We start from the raw sequence: 6,446 nt of genomic DNA, 5'->3' as shown, positions 1-6,446 counted from the left end.
GCTGACTGATGGCTACTTCCCCGGGAAGACCTGCTATCTGCAGGGAGATGCATCATAGGCGTTACCTGACTGGTGAAAACAAGTTTAGAATCAGCTTGGGAAGAACCCAGGGGATTCACTGGCTTAAGTGGTGGCCTGTGTCTCCCTGCCCCAAGAACCACCAGTCTGGTCATCCTGGACTTTTTTTTTTTTTGGAAACTTTTTTTTTTTTTTAATAGTTATTGAATGTTCTACAGCTTACAGTAAATATCATAGTTACAAATTCTTGGCTTCAATCTTTCAGAGTGATCACTATCTGATCTTCAAAACAAAACAAAACAAAACAAAAACCCAAAAGAATCCAGAACAACAAAACAAAACCAGATTTACACTTCATACACACAAGGCGAGGCCATGGGGCTTTCCAATCTTTACACTCCAGGCTGTGCTTTAAAAACATTTTATAAGTTCTTTGATCAAACTACTTGGAAGACACCGGTCAAAGGTTTATTATTATTTTAAATGTTTTTCTTTTTAAAATGTGAGTTCCAATAAAATTTAAAAATTAGATTCCAACCTGTAGATTAAAATGAATTAAAAAATACAAAATCATATACAATGCTCTTACAGGGATGTTACATGCCACGAGAACAGGTTTCTCTGTCATGTGATATGAAATAGGGATGCAATGCCTTTTAGTCAGGAGATGCGGACAGACCGTTGGGCCTTTAAAGGTCATTACAGACAACTTCCAAGTTGCTAGACACCTTGCCTTTACCTCCCCTTGGGGAAGGAGGAGCTTGATCCTCCCCCTCCCCCTGAGCCCCATGATCTGGCTAACCCGAGAAGGTGGTCTGTGGGCATTCCCACTCTGTCCCTGACTCACAGGCATGAGGAGGAAGGCTAGAGCCTCAAGATGCTGGTCTTGCTGGGGTCAGGCCCAAAGAAGATTTCACTCATTTAACTCCTATGGGCTGGTACTTATCTGCAAAGCTGTAATACCTGTTCTCTTCAGGAAGAGGAGTACCCACTTTACCAGGAACTGGGATCGGTACAGGGTCTCACCACCACAGTACGAATGCCCAGGGACTATGGATGCAGCCACAGGGAACAAAAGCTCTAGTTTCCCTTTCTGGCTTTGTGACAGCCAGTCCCAACTCCTGTGTTCCTCACTTGGCCACTGAGCTGACTCCACAGCATGCAAGATAGAAAATAACCATCGGAGAAACTGAAGGAATAGGGCCCAAGTCTGGTTCAGGCAAGGATGGCTATGGAATGTTGAAGCTGGCCTGTCAGGCAGGAATTCTGAAGCCTGGGCCCTGGAACCATGTAATATGTAACTTCAGAAACAAGTTTCTAGGAGAGGGGAACACGGGTAAAGGACAAACCCTGCAGTCACCCTGGCATGCCGTGGAGCCTGATCTCCGAGGCTTAGGTATGGGGTTCGATGGGCAGCCTGGCTGGGTTTCCTCTGCTGTGATCCTGCTGTTGGGCTGGGCCTGGATTCCCATGGGGCTGTGCACCGGCCTGGAGCCACCTCCTACCTGCCACTGCCCCGCCTGACCTGCCCCTCTCTGGACTCTGAAGCTTGGCAAGCAGCCAGAGGGGCATACCCCAGTAATGTGGCAGATTACAGGATGGAAAAGCAGAGCTTCCACGGTCTTCACTCAACTGCAACTGAGAGATGCCACGGTGCCATCTAAATGATTAAGCCAGCCAGACTGCTTAAAGACCAGGCTTTCCTTCTCTGGCCATGGAGCAGAACCAAGGAATCTGATGTGCAGGGCTCCAGGCTGGGGGACCAAGGGGCCTGCCCTTTTATACTCCATGTGATTCATTTCTTGAATGCCACTCAGAACAAAGCAAGTCCCTCCAAAGGAGCAGCCCCTAGCTCTCTGGGGGTAGGTAAACCTCAAATTTGGAACAATTTGGGTGGCCAGGGATAAGAGCTGGCTCTGGTTCTCCCCCATGGGAAAAGGAAGCCCAGGAATTGAAGTCAGATGTGCTTTTGGCCATTCAGGGCTATACCAGGTCCTCTGGGAGTGCCAGCTCACTGGGTCTGGACAGTGGGCAGGCTCTCCAGGCTCAGAAAACATGGCTGTACAGGCTTCCCAGGGACATGGGTCTTTGAATGGATAGATACCTGGGGCTGCCTTTGAATGTGTCTTCACTCCTGAGCATCATGACCCCAAAGCTTTTTGTTCAAGTTAGGCCTTTTGTTGCCAAGTCTCATCCTCCTGGTATTCCCAAGGTCCTTAGGGCACCTCCTAAAAATCTCCACAGGAGGACTGAGTTCCCCAGGTGTCTTGGGAGTCTTCCTCTGTTTGGGGCAGATAGTTCACCCCTTCTTCATGCCTGCCACTGAGACCCAGCAGGTGAGCAGGTGCCAGCTCAAAGAGCAGACGATTTGAAGAGTTGAAATCTTGGCTCTTTTAATTTTTATCAAGTCTTTTAAGCCCCCCACTAGTCCCAGTGTGGGGCTTGGACCCACAACCCCAAGATCAAGAGCCACAGGCTCTACCGACTGATCCAGCAAGGTGCCCCAAGTCTCCTAAGTCTTTTTAGACTTCATTTTTTCCATCAATAATATGAGGATTTAGCAATCTATGTCAAAGTACTTTGTACATTAAAAAAGCTGGATAGGTGTATGTGGCCTTGTTCAAGATTTACGTAAGGGGATATATACTTTAGGGTCATTGCCAAGAGAGAAGCGCTGCAGCAACTATCCTGTCTCAGAAAAAAATTAAATTTTTCCAAAAGGTGGCAAAAAGATTATGTTCTGACCACTTGGGGGCACTACAGCCCCAGGCTAATGAGGAGGGAAGAAATTGGGGAAGCCAAGAGGGCTGGTTATTGACTAGAACCACCTATACCCCTAAACCTGGCCACCAGACCTGTAGTACTGCAGGAAGGCAGTGGAGTGGAGAGGCATTTGCATGCTGGTGCCAGTGCTGTAGCTCACTCTCCCGTGGGCACACCCCTTGTCCTCTCTGGCATGCTGGCCTTCCCACAGTGGCAAGTTGACCTTCTGTCCAGCTTTTACCACTGGGCCCACCCAGCATCTTTGGATGCCACCCAAAAGATGCCTATGATCCTACCAGGAATGTTCATCCTACCAGAGGCACACTACTGCCCCTGCTCTCCTGGTCTTGTTCCCTTTGCAATGACTCCCCAAGCTTGGCTAGGCTTGTGGATCTCCATCAAAGCAAGGGGGGAGGCCAGCAGAACTGGGGCTCTGCCACACATACTGAAAAAGGCATGTTGGACTTGGGCTCTTCCAGACCACAGCCTTTCTGTACCTGGTTTTTGCCTTGGGGCCTGTCTTTGATCTGGATTACATACCAGGGCAAAGAGGGGGTGCAGAGCATAGATGCTTCAGTTCACAGGCCTGTGTGTGGAGTTAGACAAGGGAAAGCAGACAAGCAGGATTCAGGTGGCTCTACCACTTGTGAGCTTTGACTTGCTCACTTTGCTTTCCCAAGTCTCTGTTTCCCCATGGATCAAATGGGAGGAATAATCTATTTCACAGGGTTAAGCCAGACGATGGATGGGAGATTGCTTCATGAACTGTGAGGTACTAGATGTTAGTTTTTACTTACTGGTATACAAAGAGCAAAAGTAACAAGGTCATTCCTAGGGCTCCTCCTTTTTCCTCCTCTCTGGTTTTACCCAGATCACCTAAAGGCAGCAGGGTTGAGGGAAGCCTATTAGGATACTAGCATTCTCCTCACATTGGCAAGTTCCCTTTCCTTCTAAAACCAGTTTCCTCATTTGTTTGATGGGTGTAAGAACTCTGACCCCATCTCTCTCTCAGAACCAGGAAATGAAAGGCTGGAAGCGCTCTGAAATCTATGGGGCGCTTGACAAATACAAAGGATTCCTATTATCATTAGTATTATTTTGGCATTTTCCAAACACATATGACATAATCTAGAACAACCTTCACCCACCCATACAAAACCAGAGAGTAGGAGGAGGTATTTGCAAAAAATGGATTAACACTGGAAAATTGTTTTAAAATGAAATCCCATCAGCACCCTAGAACAGACCTCTTAGAATAGCTAGTTTTCTCCTTCTGATCCTGCAGTTCCCTGGAAGGCCAAGAAGGTGGGTCCCCCAACTCCTGGCTCTCCGTTGGATGCTGATGGGTTTTGCCCTCCTGGGAAGGGCCAGATAGCCTCTGAGGTCCTTCTGGCTCAAGTTTCCTGATTTTTTCCTCCTTTAAGGGAGACATGGGAGGTAGGGGTAGGGGTATGTCCAAGTATGTGTGAATTTAAAATGAAAAGGGTTATTTAAAAGTCCCAAACGTTATCAATGATCCCATTTTGTACAGTAAAATGTTCCTGCACCCCCCCACCCCCCACCCCCAGAGGGGCTGCTGGCCCAGCCAGAAGCTGGGTAGGGGACAGTGCTGGGACAGTGGGCTCCTGGCTGAGACTAGCCACACTTCCTGCTCAGGGGTCCCTCTTCTCCCATGACAGCCCATGTCTCCTGAGCCTCATCCTTGTCCTCTTCTCTTCTCAGGATGAGGGGCTACTGTCCTAAAAGCATAGATTTTCTTTTTTCAGCCAGTCCACTTGCTCCTCCTAGGGCTGGAGTCCAGTATAGAATGAAAGTTCCAGATGTCTTCACAGAATTTCCAAATGCTATTTCCTCATTTGCAATTTCTGTTCCTGCCATCTGCCCCCATGTGACCTCTGCCCAATCAACCCCCACTTTGGAATCCATGGAGGAAAAGAGCAGAAACCAAGGCCCAGAGACTGTTCCAGAATTCACCAGGTATGGGTGCTGATGACTTCATTTTTACAAAACCAAGCTACTCCATCCCTAGGTAGATTTTTGTGGATAACATGCCCCTAGGTAGGAAGGCTGCATTTAATGCTAATTTACTGCTAGATTTAGGGAAGTCCTTTTGTCTTCTCTGGGCCTCAGCTTCCTCATCAAACAGGGGAATGGATGAGATGATTGCTAAGGTCCCTTCAGTTCCATGAGTCTATGAAATGTTTATTGCTATTGCTTTTCCTTCACTATCCTGACCTTCAGAGCTGCCAGCACCCACCTGGAATGTGGTTCCTTCACTTTGGCCGTGAATGGCACAAGGTAACCAAGAGCCCCAGGGACAGACTGGTGAGCCCTGGTACCTGGAAGGGCAGAGGGAAGGGAGAAAAATGCTATAGGGTCCCACTCTAATTAGGAGGAAGCATCTTATCAGAGTGGGTCCATGTGGGCTCAGGGGCCAAGGTGTGGATTACGTAGGGCACCTGGCCTTCCAAGGCTTTGGGAGGCTGGGATACCATCACCCTGAAGTTGCTTGGCAGGTCTGAGGTCAAAATTACCTTTTGAGGAAGTGCCAGGTCAGTTAACAACACTGTGCAAATCAGAGGGTCCAGGCCCAGACAATTTGGCCAGAGACCTTACAAACCAAAGCCAGCAGGCAAGCACCTCTCTCCCCTCTTCCTTCCCACAGTGCCCTCCCTCCCCCCACCCTCCCTCAAGTTCTCCCAAAGAAAGAATCTGATTTTCCCAGGTTCTCACTTGGGGTATTAAGCTGCTATGAACACTCCTACCTAATCAGGTGGTTCTGTTCTTGGTCTGTTGCGATGGTTCTCAGAAGACATTTCCTTTGTGTCAGGACATGGTAATGTCCTAAACTCATCTTGCTTAGGAAAAATAAATGATCCCCCCAGAGATGTAACTTGTTCAACAGCTCTGAGTTTCTACCCTGGACCCGAAGGCCACATGTGTTATGCTCTTCAAAGGAAAACACACCTTCAGCTGAACCATTGCAATAAACCCCACTCTCTGCCTGCCGCTAGACTGGGGTCCCCAGGGACCAGACACTTGGGGAAGGAGAGAAGAGCAGAGAGGATATGCCTGGTCAGGAGGAGGGGACAGAGCTTGAAGGGTAGCGGCAAAGGGGACAGTGGGGAGAGGCAGGAGATTAGAAAAAGCAGCTTTTACAAAAACCAAAAATAAAAACCAAAACCGTTAAAGATGCATAAAGTGACCCTTGCACTTCCGTTGTCTCTTCTTGCAAATAGAGGTGGTGCTGCTAGGGAACTGCTCCAGCACCTGTGTAAGACTTGAGTAGTTGCATACAATGTGTGACTCCAGATCTGAGGAAGGAAGGGGAAAGCCATTAGTGACAGAGGTATTCCTGAGGCTATTTCAGGAAGCCACTGGGTCCCCTCCCCTCATTGTGGGAGCCCTACATGGAGCCCTCTGTTTTCCTAGTGCCAAGAGCTCCCATCCAGTGCCAAGAGCTCTTAGAAGAGGTAGAGAGCAGAGGAGATCAGTAGGGCAGAGAATTTAAAAGTGACATCCCAGGAGCCCTGTGGTTAAGTGGCACCGCGCATGAGCTGTGGAGGGCAGTAAGGAAGCTGGTGGGGGAGGGCAGTGCATCATCATATCCATCCAGTCCATCATAGCCAACATCTGATTAAGGTAAGATTTCATTTGAAAAATGA

General features: G+C 48.5%; 1 protein-coding gene across 8 annotated transcripts in view; it reads right to left on the bottom strand.

Moving 5' to 3' along the window:
- Positions 1-472: 472 nt before the first annotated feature.
- Positions 473-6,446, bottom strand: part of FAM168A (family with sequence similarity 168 member A) — a 188,031-nt gene continuing 182,057 nt past the window's right edge. For all 8 annotated transcript variants that reach the window (XM_049098909.1, XM_049098908.1, XM_035703844.2 and 5 more), the window contains one exon: positions 473-6,095. The gene's annotated coding sequence lies outside the window, so the exon portion shown is untranslated. The remainder of the gene's footprint in view (positions 6,096-6,446) is intronic.

This window comes from Canis lupus, chromosome 21, assembly GCF_003254725.2.
Source record: "Canis lupus dingo isolate Sandy chromosome 21, ASM325472v2, whole genome shotgun sequence".
In the NCBI taxonomy this organism is placed as follows: Eukaryota; Metazoa; Chordata; class Mammalia; order Carnivora; family Canidae; genus Canis; species Canis lupus.
This window is presented reverse-complemented; position numbering and strand designations above follow the sequence as displayed.